Below are 17,325 nucleotides of genomic sequence, written 5' to 3' on the forward strand. Positions count from 1 at the left end.
GCAGGAACCTAACTAACCCTGTGTTTCCCCAGGAGCAATGGCTCAGTCTTTATTAACGTGGTGTTCTCAGCAACTTCATAGAACTTAACTACCACGAAAAACGAGAATCACCTCTATGCAGTCTAAGAAGTCCCTTCTTTGTCTGCTTAAGAAGGAATGTCTGAATTGGATTTGTCACTCGAAATTTAAAAAAAAACTCCTACCTGATAATATTAACATTACACTATTAATAACAACAGCAGGTAAGACTTCATTTGAGCTTATACTGAGTGCACTTTTCTATGTGGTTCACAGATATTAAATCATTTGATTTTCTACGAGGTAGGTACGGCTATTATCAACTCAAATTTGTAGATGAAGAAAGTGAAGACAAAAAAAAAGAGAATGAAGAAAAAGAAAGTGAGACAGAAAGTGTTGAAGTGACTTGACTGAATCACACATCGAGGTAGTGGCAGAGCTAGGATTTAAGCCCAGAGAATGTGCTCTTGACTAGTGTGCTACACAGTAAGGAGTCTAGGAAATGGACAGCCAGTCAGAACTTCCCAATACCTCCAGCTGTCCAGAGAGAAAGGGTACCATAACCAGTCAAGCTGACTATCTGATCTGCTAAGTAATTATTGCCCAATAATGGAGATGGGGAGATCAGACTCCATGACATTCATCATTACGTTTACCCAGCCACTTGCACCGCTTAGATTCCATGATTAATACGCAATCTTAAATAACTTGGTTTCCAAGGCAGATACTACTACGGGGAAAGAATACTGTGCCCAGCTGTCCAAAGCATCCCAGCCTTCTTGGCATTTCTACTTCTCATTGTTAATTTGGCATCTTGGATCTATCAGTTTCTTATAAGTCTGTGTAACATGATTCAGTCCTTGAGCGTCAGCTGAACTCTGATGCTCTGGCCAACTGCAAGCCTGGGTAAGCAGCCTGAGGTACGGCCTCATCCCTGACTGACTAGTAGAAACCATTTATGAAGAGATAAACAGGGCTATTGTTAAAATCCTGCCCAGATGAATTACAGTCACGCAGTCTTCAAGTAGTCAAATGAAAACTACTTATTCAAAAGACGCAGACATAGAGAATGGACTTGAGGACACGGGGAGGCAGAAGGGTAAGCTGGGACGAAGTAAGGGAGTGGCATGGACTTATATGCACTACCAAACGTAAGGTAGATAGCTAGTGGGAAGCAGCCGCATAGCACAGGGAGATCAGCTCAGTGCTCTGTGACTGCCTGGAGGGGTGGGATAGGGAGGGTGGGAGGGAGGGAGACGCAAGAGGGAAGACATATGGGAACATATGTATAACTGATTCACTTTGTTATAAAGCAGAAACCAACATACCATTGTAAAGCAATTATACTCCAATAGAGATGTTAAAAAAAAAACAAAACTATTTATTCAGAGGTCACTAAATAGCAACCAGAGAGAAGATGTATTCTTATCAAAGAATTATTAACCCTAACTGGAGATATGGTCTAGCTCCTCACGGCGCCCTGCCAAAAGTAGAGAAAGAGGCACCCAAAGCGTCTAGCTTTCAGGAGAGAAGTTCAGTGCGTTGAAGAGAAGTCAGATATTAACTTAGCTTTCACTTCAAGCACACTCTGGTGGAACCCCCAAACCTAGGAGCTGTTGGCGTCCATGAATTTTAAGGTCTGTCTCTGGCAATGTTCTTCATCACTGGGCATTTGGATCTCCTGGGTCCTCTCACCCACTTTTCCTCACTCACCATCTCTCCCTTGCTTCTAGAGGAGTAGAATCTTTCACTTCCCTTCAAAACACACAATGATAAAAGGTGCTACAGAAGAATACAGGACGACACACCGGCTCAGCACTCGCACCCGCCACCTTGGCTGTCCTGGGCCACTTCGGTCCGGCCCCTCCATTTCCTGCCCCTTATCTCCCCGTCGCAAAACAAAAAGAAGAAAGATGGACCTTCCGTTCCTTCCCTCCATGTCACATCTCGTACTTTTCCCAGCCCTTCTCCTCATCTATTTTTGGTAAAAGACTCAGGATAATGTTAGCAGGGCTTAAGGGTCAAAAGGACCAAAGTTCAAGCCCCAGAGTGACCACGTCCTAGCTGTGAAACCTTGGGGAAGATATTTAAACACTCTAAGCCTGGTTCCTGTCCCTAAAGTGGCAAGAAGAGCAACAGGGCTGTTGTGAGGACCAGTGACAGGATGTGAGTAACGAGCGCTTAGCACGGGGGCCCGGCACTCAGTGCAGGTGGCCGGTCGCTGTCAACAGCTGCAGCACCTGCTCTAGGTGCAGGACTCTGCTCTGGGTCCTCAGCACGCAGGGAAGCTCCCCAGCGGGCTGGGGTGTGACTCCCTTCCTCCTGTGCTTAGCGTCTGCTGTTCCACCAGATCTGTGCTAGGGCAAGGCGGCGCTACCCCGGCTGGCATAACTCACACGTAGGAAAGTCGAGGTTGCAAGGACAAAGTGTTTTGTATGTATTTTCTTTTCAATTCTGGGGAGGCCGGGGGGGGGGGTAGATAAATCTCCTTTGATCAGTCCTAGAGAGCTGAATGCTACAAGACAAGCTGCAATTCCTAAACTTTGTCTTACTAATCAGACTGTGCAAACATCAGCCTAACAACTGATTCTTATTTCTCTGAAAGTCACTAAAACCTAACTAACACTCAGGCAGGACTTCTAATCTCATTTACGATAGGGATAAGCTTTGTTTCACATAAGCTCAGAAGACTTTACCTACATGGTGTACGGGGAAGGGAGGGTCTTTTCCAACAGCAGGGAAAGAGAATGTCCCAGGCTTCAGTGCTGCGCAGGCACTCCCCAAATCCAAGCTTTGAATAAATCTGGAGCCAAAATTCCCATGCAGAATTAACTCCAGTAACAAAGAAGATGTATTCTCATGACATACTTTATTGCCCGAAGTTTACTACCACAGGCGGAAACGGCACACAAGGCAGAAAGAAGTTTTCAACAGTGTGAATCCACTCCTTGCTGGTTTCTCTCTTTCCCTTCAGCTGGACTTTGGTCCTCTGACCCTTTTAGCCAACACAGGAAACATTCCTACCCCTCCCCTGATGATCCCTGCACAGGTGGGGGCTTCTTTACTACCTGGTGTTGGGCTTTGTACAACTAGAAGAATGATCTTTCCATTGTCTGCATAAGGCTCCGTCTGCCTTCAGAAAAAGACACCTGACCAGACTGGCAAGAATTAAAAAGTCTGGCAGTGCCGAGTCAAGGATATAGAGCAACCAGGACTCTGACCCGCAGCTGGTGGGAGTGTAAGTTGGCAGAACCACTTTGGAAAACAAGTGGGCATTGGTTCTAGTGAAGATGAAGCTGTAACCCCACGGCACAGTAATTCCATTCCTAGGTACACGACCAGCACGGTCCAGCTTATCAAGTGTCTACAGTGCTCCTTCGATCTGCCGAGCACTGGAGATAGAGATGAGTAAAACCTGGAAACTGAGAACTCTGTGATGGAAATGTTCCATGTCTGTACTGTCCAGTGTGGTGGTCACAAGCGACAGGTGTCTCCTGGGCACCTGAAAGGTGGTTAATGTGACTGAGGAACTGACATTTTAATTTCATTTCATTTTAATTATTTTCATATCAGTAGTCACACATAGCTAGTGGCTATCCTACTGTACAATGCAGCAAGAAACTCAGGAATATATGCCCCAAGGTATATGCACAAGAACATTCATTGCAGGATTATCTGAAATATACAGAACAAAGACAACCCAAGTGTCCATCTGTAAGGAAACGGATGAGCCGCAACACATACGTGAAATAGAACGCTGTACAGCAGTGGAAGAGCAATGACTTCCATCTACAAACATCCGTGCAGCTAAATCTGAATAATGGTGTTGAGGAGGGGAAAAACTCACAGAAGAATTCAGAACGTGATGCATCTTTACAAAGTCCAAACACAAGTAGAACAAGTATTTGGAGATAAAAACATTAGTGGTGCTAAAGCTATGAAAGAAAAGCAAAAAAATGATCAATACAAAGACTGAGAGAGACCTGTGTATATGTGACAAGGAAGGGGACCTTCTGGAAGGAGCACAAAGGGAGCTTCAGTAGCGTGGTTGATGTTCTGCTTCTGTCCTGTTATTGTTGTTTGGAGAACATCTATTACACATACTGTTTTATGCTTTCAGACACTTCACAGTCTTTTAAAGAACGAAAAGTACTATTGAGGTAAGATCACTGCTTCTTGCATCTCACCCACCAATTCCCCATCCATGAGCAGACTGAGAGCTTCTCCATGTAAGGAACCAGGTTTTACTCATCTGTGTATCTCCCGTCCCCAGCATAACAAAGGAGCGCCGCAGATGCTTCATAAGTGCCTAGAAAACTGAACCCGAAACTGAGAAAACCAGATCTCCCACAATCTAAAGTTGTTATAACAGTTTTGTTTGCCCGGTTCCGTTAGATACACATTCCCTAAGCAGTAACAAAAAAACAACAATGTATTTCCTCCATTCTCAATGTGCTCTGCCCTCACCACATTTTAGCGGATCTGAAAGCAGAACGCCTTTTACGATCCAAGCTGTCATTAAATAATGGTGTTTCTCAATGCTAGCATCGAGGAACGGAAGCTGCATGAAGGAAGGACTGAGCCTCTTTGCTCATTTCTCTACCCCTAGAGACTAGACTAGTGTCTGGCACAAGGGAGGGCTCAACAGATACTTGTTGAATGAAGAAAAAGTAATAGTTGCTATTACTGCAAGCCTACCGTGTGTCTGAATCTGTGCTAAAAACTTTACATAGATTATTTAATTTGCCCTTTACTGTAACCTCAAGACTTAGCAAGGTTAAGTCACTTGACCAAGAGCATGTAAATAAGTACTAGCTGTGGTGGAAACTTACTTAGTTTAAGTGGCAAAGGCAGGATTCAAATCTCATCTCCCAGACTCCAAAGTCCACGCTCTTAAACGTGATGTTATACCACCACTTAAATATAACAAAGCCAAGCTATACTCCTTCTCCAATTTTAAAAACAAATGTTAAAAGAAGAACGTTGCACATAGTAAGTGAGCTCACATTAGCTGAATCACTGGCGATATTCGTGGGCAACTACAGCTATAACCAACCTGTGTAAGCCAGAGACAGGAGGGATGCGTGAGGCCACCTCAACAGAGTTAGCCAGGCTTTCCTCCACATTCACCGGAACTTACAGTGAGTCTAGTTCACTTACTGGCTCACACACAGAAACACACGCCCCTGACACCAGCAAGTGCTGTCTCTAACTGTGGTAAATGTCTAAAGGGGGCAGAGTTATATCATCAAAGGGGTCATCTTATTAAAGAGACCGTAAAAATCCATTCGATCCAACCTCCAGGCAAGAGACTGACATTCCTAACCTCATTTGAATGGCAGCTGAAGTTAACTTTGGTCCTCTGAGAAGTAACTGGTTGAATCCAAGACCAGAAACTAGGTCTCCTACTTCCTGGGCTCACTTTGTTCTCTTCACTCCGTCACAGTGAAAGAAATCAGTAAGGATTTGTTAAGGTCCCTCTCTAGGCAGCTATACTAATCCGAGTCCTTTACGTAGATTATCCTGTTTAATCTTCTTATCGATTCTGTGAGTTAGATATTATTCCCAAGTACAAGATGAGGAACCTGAGGTTCAGAGAAATTAAGTAACTCACCACAGGTCACACACACTTGGCATCTGTACTTAAGCCAGAATGGTTCCACCTCACACTGCAGATCTGCAAGTTAAAGAAAAAACAATTAACATTAATACAGAATGCTACAAAGTGCTTTCATGTTATTGAAAACAAAATGAAAAGCAAACTTCTGAAAATAAGAATATCTTTAAATTATGCAAGCTTGAATATTCCCCCAACATTGTATCTCAGGACTGGAGTTTAGTTAAACACCAATAAGATAACCACTGACCAACTATGAAGATGTCACCTCTAAACGTGAAGTTAGAGTCAACTGGACAGTCAGCTCAGTTGGTTAGAGCATGATGCTAGAAGTGAACTTAGAGACGCACCTTTAAAAATTCCTAGCGTTTGTAGTAGATGTAAAAATAAAGTTATTTTAAAACCACCCGTTTAGGTTTAAAAAGATGCATTTTTGAAAAGTAATTCACTTTTTTCCTCCATTTTTTCATGTACCACACACATTATAGCTTATTTTGCTACAGCCGTTTTGATGTCTTTCTCGACTTTCCTTCCTTCTCATCACCGCATCCTCTTTCAGGCAAAACAAGATGGGACTATCTGACAGGCACCTTAAGTCTCTCAAAAGAAAAGTACAGTACTGCATGATTCTAAGATACTAGCATCATAATTTTATTTCTATATAATGTAAGAAGCTGCCTTTCAATTTGGAAACTATTACTTCTATTTCTGAGACTGCAGCAAAACTATCTTGTATCTCCAGTAGTGGTACAACTCTCATTATGTATTTTTTTAAAGTTTTAAATTATTATGCAAATCTTAAGAAATTTAAATCTGCTACTCGGAATGAAATGCTTTAACCAATGGCTCCAACCACACCATTTGGAACATTTTGGAATCTCTGTTTCTTTTTTCAAAAATAAAATCCCAACTACTAACTGGAAAAGTAAAACTGCCTGCTAACCAACTGTGTTTCTTTTTTTTCATGCCAAGGGAGGAGTTCTGCCAAAGAGATTTCAAGTCTTCCTCCTTGATTCCTGCATCCTTTCTCCAGAAGGTTCCTAGCCTCCACGCGGTCAACGATGTGTAATTCATCGGTTTTGCTTTAAAAGGGCGTTAAGTACACTACTCCTCTTTTCTGGTTTATAATGCCACCCCCCTTACCCCCCCAGGGTAAAGGAAAGTAGGAAAAGGGAGAGCTACACAGTAATCTGCTACTAAAACAAGACAGCATCTCTCTCCAGAGTCACTGCATTTAAAAAGGGTGTTAATCCTCATTTTATTTCACTTTTCTTTCTCCTCAATCTGGAGTTAAAAAAGCAGCTTACTCGATGTTATCAAATCATCAGATGAAATGTTCTAGAAATAGCCTCCTATTTGTGGAAAGAGTCAGGGGACACAAAAATGGAAGAGAGCGCTTGAACCGTCTTTCCTAAAGCATTCCGTGCGTAATGAATGCAAAAGCAAAATCCTGGAAGGCTTAGCTCTGAATTTAAGGTACTTCCAGATGGGGCTAATTAAAAAGCTAAAGTAAAACGGAATCACAAAACAACCAGAAACGCTGATACACCAAAAGCAAAGTTCAAATACACATATCCCGGAGCCCGGGGCGCATACCCCGAATCAGTGCACAGCTGCTTTAGGTGCGGTCTCTACAGCCCTCCCCGGCTCGTCTGTTTCAGGTTACACAGGCTAGTCTCGGTCGGCTGCCCGGTGCGCCCACTCCACACATTCGCAGATGACTCAAAGCGCCACCTGCCCCCGCACGCCCCAGTTCCTGACACCCCCGCGCCCGTCCGCGCACTTACGTGTCCCCACACACACGCACACACACGTGTCCGCACACACCCTCGCCCCGGCTCCGCCCAGGAGGCGGACTCCGGGCAGGCAAACCGAGCCCCGCCTCGGTCAGGTGGGTGGCGCTGTCACCGCGGCCGCCGAGCCCCCCGTGTCCCCAGCGCCAACTCCTCGCGGCCGCCGGGGTTCCCCCAAGCGCAGAGGCCTCGGCGGCTCCCACTGCGCGGGGCAGAGTCTGCGCCCCTCGCCGCAGCGGTGTCGCCGAAGCCCCAGAATTTAAATAGGGGCGGGTGGGGAGGAAGGGGAGGATCCTCTTTTTGACTTTCGGCGTCGCAGTTCCTCCCCATCCGCAGGCAGCCGAGTCGGGGTGGGGGGCGCTCCAGTCTCTGGAGCGGCTTCCGGCCTCCCCGGGCGCTAAGGCTCTGTAGGTCACAGGGAGCGCCCCGAGGACGCCGGGGAGGCGCGCGCGAGGCCCCCGCGCGCCCGCGCCCCGCAGGCACTGCAGGCGCCGCGCCCAGACCTCCGCGCGCGACCTGCCCCGGGCTGTCGCGGGAGGCGCCCCGCAGCCGCAGCGGCAGCCGCCCCTCCGAGAGCCGCGCGCGGACCGCCGTGCCGCGGCGCGGCTCCGCGGTGCCCTCCTTCCTGGAACCCGGCCCCCGCGCCCCGCGCACCTCGGCGGCCGCTGAACCGCCGCGCGGGATTCCGACGGTGACGGCTCCACCGACCCGGCTCAGGGTTTCTCCAATTTCGGCGTCACAATAATAAGGAAGTTTCCCCGCAAGCCTGCGGGCGGCGGAATGTGCCGGGTGAAGGATGGCGCGCACGGCCAATGGGCGCCCTTCTGGGGCGGGCCCGCACCCCCGGCGGCCGCGCCGGAGCCCGAGGCGGGGCGGCGAGGTCCGCGGGCGGGAGGCGGGGAGAGGCCCAGGCCCGGGAGGGCGGAGGGGGCGGGCCGAGCTGAGGGCACCGGCGGGCCTGTCGAGAGGACGGCGGGGCAGGTGTGTGTCGGCCAAGAGCCGACTACAGGATGCAGAGCACCCGCGCCGGAGGCGGACTGCTTTTCACTGGCGGGCAGGGGAACGAGACGGATCCGCGGTTGGCTTTCCCGGTTCTGAGCTCTCAGTCTTACTAAATTTGTGCAGAGGTGACCAAAAGCCTTGGGCACGGCGGGGAAAACCTAGAGGGGGGCAGTTGAGGCGGAGTTCTTAAGCGTCGTATTCTATCCACGGTGGAGTCTTGTTCCACTCGCCTTTGGAGGACTGGAGGAAGCGCCGAGCCGAACGCCGGGCTGCGCGGGAGGAGAAGCGGGAAAGAGGTCGGCGCTTTCCTGGGAACCTCGTGGAGAGCTGGGGTGGAACAGGAGAGCGGCGCCGCGGCAGGGCTTGGGGAAGACTGGAGCGCGGTGGCGGGGGGAACGTGAATCTTCTCGTCTGAAAGACACCCTGCGGCCTGAAGCCCAGTAACGGATGGAGAAGTTTGTCCTCGCACACTTTCCCTGGTACTGAATGTCAGCGCTTCCTTCTCACCCTACCCGAGGTTACAGGGCTTTCCGAGCTCCCCTGGTCCATGTCTGATGCAGATAATCTTGTGAAGAAGACATTCTCACAAAGGTGACCTCCTGAGTCTACCCCACCCCACCGCCGCTTCTCCTCTGAAATTTGCAACACAGAAGCAGAATGCTAAGAAAGTACTACTTTAACCCAAAGGAATGACTTTACTCGGGGAAGAATGTCTGTAACCGGCCATTTGAGCCGGGAAGTTCCTTCGAGGCCAGATTCTTCCCAAGGAGGCCCGAATCAGGTCAGGTCAGGTCTGCAGTTATCTTCTCTTGAGAATGTAACAGATTGACCAAGCAGAAAAGAAGTTTGGGGAAGTAGTATATCCTGGGGACGGGGCACTGTTGGCCGGCATATGTGTTCTCGGTGACATAAGCAGGTTGTCAAATGCTCCTGAGACAAGAGAAGAAAGCACAATCTCAGTTACCAGGAAACTGACGGACATACAAGAAAACGATTCCAACCTTTGAAGTCTGAATCACACTGGACCCTTTAGAAACACTGGGGACAACAAGATTAGCACAATTTCCTTATGCTCCAGAGACGTGGCAGTTTCACAAAAGTCCACGTCTCTCACAAAGACATAATCCCAACTCAGAGATGGTATCACCAAAAAGAACTGGAGGAATGGCCAAAGACAAGTCATGGTGGGAAGGGGGGGTTCCTCTTGGTTGAGAAGGAGTGAGATTCTATTTTCATGTGTCATCAATTTGTATTTTCACTGGTAATCAGGCAGCATTTAGGTCAATATCTCTGGCCCATGGCTCAGGTGTTTTTCATATGAAATGTTGTCTTGAGGAAAAACTTGCTTATCAAAGACTTAAGTCTGGAGTTGAGATAGGAGTGATGTCTAAATTACAAACTGAGGTACTCTAAGCATCCTTACCAAATAAACAGCCAGAAACCTGGGAACTTACTCCTGTGCAGAACAATCAGTGAAGATACACAGTACTTCATTTTATTTTCTTCATTGAACCAACATAAAACGGCAGTTTCCTTAGCAGGCATGTCCTGCTCCATTTACCAAAATGGCTTTAAATGGCCCCAGCAACAACAATAGTCATAATAGCAGATATGTTAACTGGCTTGAAGAGGCCATGGTTTACTTTTTCTTTCCATTTCTATAGCTGTCTTCCATCCATTTCTTTCTGACTTCCACATGTTCCCTAACAAATACACTGTATATTGAGCATCTACTATAATACCAAGCCCTGTGGATACGTTGGTGAGCAAAACGGCCCAGTCCCTGTTACCTTGGAGGGGGAGGCAAACATTAACCAAATACCATACCAAGGGTTAGATAGTGGCTAATCATGAGAAATTTTATAAAAGAAAAACATTCATGTTAAAAATAAAATATTTAACCCCAACAAGAACTGTAAACAAAATTGAGCTCCAATTAATGCTATGTATGCTGAAGTATTTAGGAGGAAGTATCTGATGTCAGCAACTTATTTTGAAATGTATACTTTAAAAGATGGATTGGGGCTTCCCTGGTGGCACAGTGGTTGAAAGTCCGCCTGCCGATGCAGGGGACGCGGGTTCGTGCCCCGGTCTGGGAAGATCCCACGTGCCGCGGAGCGGCTGGGCCCGTGAGCCATGGCCGCTGAGCCTGCGCGTCCGGAGCCTGTGCTCCGCAACGGGAGAGGCCACAGCAGTGAGAGGCCCACGTACCGAAAACAAAACAAACAAACAAAAAAGATGGATTGAAGGATGGATGAAGGGATGGATAGATATGTGATAAATCCAGTACAGCAAAATGTTAAGTATAGGTTCTATGTGGTGGGTAGATGGTGTTCACTGTACCTTATTTCTTACTTTTCTGTGTGTTTGAAAAGTTTACATTCAAAAATGTTGGCAAACCCAAAATAAACAAACAAATAAATAAACTGTGATAAATTCTAACCCTAACCCTTGACAGGCAGAAGGGATCCCGTGGTCGTGGTCCAGCACTGGGCAGACGAGGAATCCCCAGCGACAGGGGCTAATTCCCAGGGCTGCTGCACCTCCAGCGGAACAGACGGCGATGTGCTCCCTTCTTCACATCTCCCTTCTTGAAATGCATGTGTCTGTTTTTGAACTGAAAGAAATTCAGTGCAGTAGGAATACTGTTTAATAATTATTGTTCTCTGTGTTTACCTATTTGCACGGCAGACAAACGTCACTTGGTAAATTTACACAGGGACAGACTTCTGGTATCAGATTAAACATGTGGGAAAAAGGGGAATTCCCTGGCGGTCCCGTGGTTAGGACTCAGGACTCAGCCGCTTTCACTGCAGTGACCCAGGCTCAATCTCTGGTCAGGGAACTAAGATCCCGCAAGCCCCACGATGCAGTCAAAAACAAACCAAAAAAACCACCAAAAAACAGGTAGAGAAAAAACCAAGTCAGCCACAACATTCTGTCTTACAGGCATACTTTTGAAGAATAGGTGTCTTCATCTCTAGGAAGGGAAAGCTCTGATTATTTAACAGGTAATGGGTATGCACCCTGTAAAGTTACACAATCACAACAGGGTTTCTTGGTTCCCCCTGGGCCCCCAACAAATTACTCATTGTGTCAGTCAATACTCAAGGGGAAAATTGGTTGTAAAACATTTTCCACATTTTTTTGGTTGCTTCATACACTTTATCTGAGAGGCCTATATATTCCCAGGATAAACTATCTAAACTTATTGAAAACCGTCCTGTAATACACAGCATTAATTTGTTAATGTGAAAAATAACTTGGAAGAAAGATATGGTAAATCAATATTGCCATCAATCAAATAATCATTAAGTATTTATTGAATGTCTTCTACATGTAGAGCTGCTGAGCAAGAAGCATCATTCCTGACCATAAAGATCTTACAGCCATTATGACTATTCCTTTGTTTTTCTTGAAACTATTCATAGTTTAAGTTTGCATTGGTTTTTCTTATCTTACCGTCTCATTTGGATGAGACACAAGCACCTCACCTTAAATATAAGAAACTCACTAGCATCATATAGGTTGAAATTAATTAACATTAACAAGATTGGATGGTTGAGCATTTCCTAAGAAAGTTTGTAGGGCGAGCTTTGGTTTGTCCTGGAAGATTGCATGAAATAGAGCCTTGTAGCAATGCATAGTTGATGCTGCAATGAGTGTGGTGTGTTAATACAACATTTTCCTTAATCCTAGCAGAGGCATCTGCAGGATGTTGCCTGATTTCTCCCTCTCATTTTTAGTAAGTAAATCTATACTTTTAGCACACTCCAGAAGAAATAAGTAATCAAGGGGGTTCTGTCTGTAGTTGATAGATACTATAACATAATGTAATTTACTTAATATGAATCTGTAAAAAAAATGAAACAGTATTGTTTGTGTTTCCAAACTTTACGGCTCCCCTTTATATAAAGGGGAACTTATAACAGTTATTTAACTTTCTATTGGCCTTTGGCATTTTGTTTTCATCCTACATGTGGGTAAAAGTTCAGTGCAATCAGCCATTATATTTACTTTCAAGTTGTGGACCAACAAACTGTTCTTGCCTTATACTTATAAGATACTATAGTATCTTATCTTGTAGATACTACAGCTGATTCTGTTTCCCTTTTTCCAATGGCTTTTGAAAGCTTAGAGCAAAATGTATGTCCCACCTGTACAGAATCTTATTGCATGCGTTTTGAGGAGTAACCTCATTTCAAGGTTCATTTTAACTTTGCTATGTCATTTTCCCATCGTACTCATTTTCTTACCTAATTAAAAAAAAACAACCTGTTTTTCTCTTTACAAATGGAATAAATATATACTATATAAGATGTTTAAAATGTGTATAAGAAAAAAGAAAATAAAAACCATCTGGTCTTTCACCGCCCATTTTTAGTTCTTAATATTCTGTCATTTCTCCATGCATGTATGCACATTTCTAAAAGTGGTTCATTTTATACATAATATTTAACGCCATGTTTTCTGAAGTTAACAATATATTAAACATCTTCAATAGATTTAAATACTATTTTACAACCGCATTTTAAACAATTGCAAATATCCACAAAATAGATATACTATAACTTAACCCATTTCCTGCTTATTGCATGTTTAAATTATTTTCAGTCCTTTGCCATTATAAACAATAGTGAAACACAGCCATACATGGTGAACATAGCTAAATGTTTGCCTTCACTTTTGATTACTTCCTTTAGATAAATTCCTGAAAGTGGAATTGCCAGGTTAGGTAGAAGGCAGACTCTTTAAGGCTTTGTAGTGTATTGCCAATTCTTCCTGACAAACAATAACACTAGCTAAATACACACACAATGTCTGAGTGGCCTCTGCTGAATCCCTTCACCAGTAATGAGGTTGTTTTGTTTTGGTTTACATTTTTTCTTTTTTTAACTGTACTAATTTTGTAAGCCACCTTAGGTATCAACTAGAACATGTGGGATATAAATAAAACAAAAAAATCTTCTAGTAAAATCTTAAAATTAGCTTAGCTAAGAATGTTAAAATTACCTTAAAATTAGCTTAGCTGTTTCTAAATATTCGTATCAAAAATTACCTACATGCATAAAAATGTATTATTGGAGTTGTTGGTCCTTTGCTGAAATTCTGTTTGATGTCATGTGATTCCCACAGTCCTTCCACACATTTGCCAAAAATAAAAGATTCCAAAAGGAAGTCTTGTACAAACTCACACTGTTGTTAATCTTGTCAATCTTCAGTGCACATGCACAAGCCAATGACAATGAGTTGATGGTTCACCAAGTTTCACAGAAAACTGAAAAGCAGACAGAGTGTCAGAATTTGTGTCATCCCGCAATGGTAGCCAGAGAACGCACTTCACTGTCCATTTCTGAAAAAGAAAACTCAGTGTACTGATTTATAACATCCACTGTGGTCCGATCACCTGTGCCATTAATCACCTTGTTATGGGTAGCAGTATGTCCCAGGCATTATCAAAGAAATTGTCTGTAATGACCAACCATCAGGTAGGCACGTACTTTGAGTTCTTTTGTCGCCTTTAGGGGTAGGTTTGTACTATTCCATCCAAGTTCTTATCTGGTTCCCTTTTTAATTAACTGGATAAAATTTCAAGGTAAGTGTATACCTGTCAGGCTAGAACCAAACAAAATGACCTGCTCTGTACCTGGAGTGAAACATATACCCTGGGTCTTATTAACATTATGTTCTGATGAAATGTACTGATGTTTCTGAGGGTAAATGTTAGGGGGTGTAGTGGATTAAATAGTTTCCCTCCAAAATTCACGTCTACCTATAACTTCAGAATGTGAACGTATTTGGAATAGGGTCTTTACGGGTGTAAATCATTTCATTAAGATGAGGTCATGCTGGATTAGGAAGGCCCTAAATCCAACAACTGGTGTCCCTATAAGAAGGCGGCGTGAACACACAGAGACACATAGGTAAAACCTTGTGAAGATGGAGATAGAGACTGGAGTGATGTATCTACAAGCCAAGGAATGCCAAGTAACCACCAGAAGTGAGAAAAGAGGCATAGAGAAAAGATGCTCCCTCAGAGCTTCCAGGAGGAACCAACTGCTAACACCTTCATTTCAGCCTCCAAAAGTGAGATAATATCAATACATTACTGTTGTTTTAAGCCATCCCGTTTGTGCTACAAAGGTAAGTAAGTTGCTACAAAAACCATCTGTAACAAGCTTTTAATGTAGTCTAGCTATGGCATCTTGTCACCAGGATGGCTGCCAGGACTGACTGACTGACCTGGCATCTTAGACCAGAGTTCCCTTCCTCTGAGAGTTTCACGTGTGTTCTTCCCAAAGTGCCAACTCAATCAAAAAGAATGCCATTTCCGAACTAACAAAGTCTATTCTTTTTTTTTTTAAGAAGATGTTGCGGGTAGGAGTTTATTAATTAATTAATTAATTTTTGCTGTGTTGGGTCTTCGTTTCTGTGCGAGGGCTTTCTCTAGTTGTGGCAAGCGGGGGCCACTCTTCATCGCAGTGCGCGGGCCTCTCACTATCGCGGCCTCTCTTGTTGCGGAGCACAGGCTCAGTAGTTGTGGTTCACGGGCCTAGCTGCTCCGCGGCATGTGGGATCCTCCCAGACCAGGGCTCAAACCCGTGTCCCCTGCATTAGCAGGCGGATTCTCAACCACTGCGCCACCAGGGAAGCCCACAAAGTCTCTTCTTAGTCAGGATATGTGGGGAGCTGTACTCCCCAGCTAGATTTCCTAACAAGCATTGACATCTCTTTGTGAGCAAATGTAGGTTAGCCAAATCTGTTTTACAAAGTGCCTCTTTCCACGTGATATTTTGTTACAATATCAATCAAGTCATAGTTCCATATCAGTTTCACTCAGAAAGCATATAAATTATAGAAGACTGAACTTATACAAGCCTTGACTTTGATGAAATTCTAGTCTTTTCTAAAACAAATGCTTCTATTTTCCTTGATATTGTAGCAAAGCAGGTACCCTTTAGATTCGACTATAATAGTAGAAACTGAAAATTGTTTAAATTTATTTTACTCTCTTATTGAATTAATATTTATCCCATAAAGCAAGGCTCTGAATGTTAAACTTCATGACTATGGAGAGGACCCAGGAAAATCAATCATAACTATAGGAAACTTCATCAACTACAAACCTAGTCCACTCCTTTGTATTATTAAAAGGAAATCTTGACAATAATAATTTTTATTTTTTTAAAAGTCAACATTCTATTGCAAAACAAAATGGAAACTCTTCATTTTTATCTGTACAGAGACGGAAAACCAGTTACCTAAATAAATTGCTTACGAAAGAGACTCTGACCCCAGATCAGCCTCTGAAGCATTCAATGGACTTGGTAAATCTAAGCTACGTTGAGATTTAACTACAGAAACATTTTACTTAGAGATCAACTAGGCAACTCTTGATGATTTATTTCACTGGAAAAAAAAAATAGCTGCTGCTAATTAGAAGCTACCTAACCTGCTGTATAAAAAAATAAATAAAATTAAATTAAAAAATTTTAAAAAAAGGGCTTCCCAGGTGGCACAGTGGTTGAGAGTCTGCCTGCCGATGCAGGGGACACGGGTTCGTGCCCCGGTCCCCCACATGCCGCGGAGCGGCTGGGCCCGTGAGCCATGGCCGCTGAGCCTGCGCGTCCGGAGCCTGTGCTCTGCAACGGGAGAGGCTACAACAGTGAGAGGCCCGCGTACCGCAAAAAAAAAAAAAAAAAAAAAACTAATACTAAACTTTCTTTGGGTTATTTGTATGGAAATATGTTAATATAAATGTTCCAGACATTACATGAAATTCCTAAAAATCTTATATGTTCTGGTATAATGTTATAAGTCATAATTCTAGTTATTACTTTAAAATGTATATCTCAGAAATAACTAAATTTCCTTGTCGATTGCATTATTATGAACTTTCATCAAATCTTTAACCGTGGGCATTTTTAAGTCTTTTGCCATATACAGACAGTTCTGGGTGTACTCTGATGCTTTCACAAAAATGTTCCTATAAAAGAGTTTCATCTTCAAGGAATTCATGGAAAAGACTCTGACAAGTACAGGTTTCTGGTAACTGACTCTACTGCTGAACTGAATAAATAAGCATTCTCAGAACTCTAATGGAAAACTGATGAACTCATAAAAGTGCTAACAAAAGATCAAGATAAAAAAAATTAATTACATGGGACTGAGTGAACTGATGAGGATGATTATAATTTTCGTGACTTTCTGTTCGAATTAAAAAAAAAAGTAATGCCACAATGGAAAAAGAAATGAGATATTTTAAACGATTATTATTCTGTTTGTGTGGACCTTGTGGGTTTGGGATTCATAGGGGTTATAGTGAATAAAAGAAGTGCTTACTTCTCCAAAAAAAAAAAAGCTACCTAAGCTTTCTATGTCTCACCTTTGAAAAGAGATTACCAATGATAATTATTTATTGAGTTATACTTTAATATTCACTTTGTGGAAATACTAGTATTTGTAATATTAGAAAACCCCTTTAAAAAACATAGATGAGAGACTTCCCTGGTGGTCCAGTGGTTAAGACTCTGTGCTCCCAATGCAGGGGGCCCGGGTTCGATCCCTGGTCAGGGAACTAGATCCCGCACGCCACAACTAAGAGAGCCTACATGCTGCAGCTAAAGATCCCACGTGCTGCAAGTAAGACCCGGCATAGCCAAATAAGTAAATAAATAAATATTTTTTAAAAAAGAAAACTAAGGGACTTCCCTGGTGGTCCAGTGGGTAAGACTCTGAGTTCCCAATGCAGGGGTTCCGGGTTCAATCCCTGGTTGGGGAACTAGATCCCACGTGCATTCCTCAACTAAGAAGCCTGCATGGAGCAACAAAGATCCCATGTGCCGCGATGAAGACCCGGCGCAGCCAAAATAAATTAATTGAATAAATAAATAT

General features: G+C 43.8%; 1 protein-coding gene and 2 long non-coding RNA genes across 11 annotated transcripts in view; all 3 read right to left on the bottom strand.

Moving 5' to 3' along the window:
* The window catches only part of HERC3 (HECT and RLD domain containing E3 ubiquitin protein ligase 3), a 137,805-nt gene extending 129,566 nt beyond the window's left edge, over window positions 1–8,239 (bottom strand). For 6 of the 9 annotated variants that reach the window (XM_060299818.1, XM_060299813.1, XM_060299817.1 and 3 more), the window contains exons 1-2: window positions 8,083–8,236; window positions 5,633–5,695 (exon numbers count right to left, since the gene is read on the bottom strand). The gene's annotated coding sequence lies outside the window, so the exon portion shown is untranslated. Of the gene's footprint in view, window positions 1–5,632; window positions 5,696–7,231; window positions 7,341–8,082 lie in introns of those variants that run through there. The other 3 variants (XM_060299815.2, XM_060299814.2, XM_060299821.1) reach the window with 2 other exon arrangements.
* Window positions 8,240–8,401: 162 nt separating this feature from the next.
* On the bottom strand, window positions 8,402–13,573 carry LOC132597371 (uncharacterized). Its single transcript, XR_009564129.1, has 3 exons — window positions 13,494–13,573; window positions 10,880–11,047; window positions 8,402–9,360 (listed from the first exon to the last, which is right to left on the bottom strand). It is a non-coding gene; the product is annotated as an uncharacterized lncRNA (long non-coding RNA).
* A 59-nt stretch (window positions 13,574–13,632) lies between these two features.
* Window positions 13,633–17,325, bottom strand: part of LOC132597370 (uncharacterized) — a 46,717-nt gene continuing 43,024 nt past the window's right edge. The window contains exon 4 of the long non-coding RNA XR_009564128.1: window positions 13,633–13,708. This is a non-coding gene — a long non-coding RNA (uncharacterized lncRNA). The remainder of the gene's footprint in view (window positions 13,709–17,325) is intronic.

This window comes from Globicephala melas, chromosome 5 (assembly GCF_963455315.2).
Source record: "Globicephala melas chromosome 5, mGloMel1.2, whole genome shotgun sequence".
Taxonomy (NCBI): Eukaryota; Metazoa; Chordata; class Mammalia; order Artiodactyla; family Delphinidae; genus Globicephala; species Globicephala melas.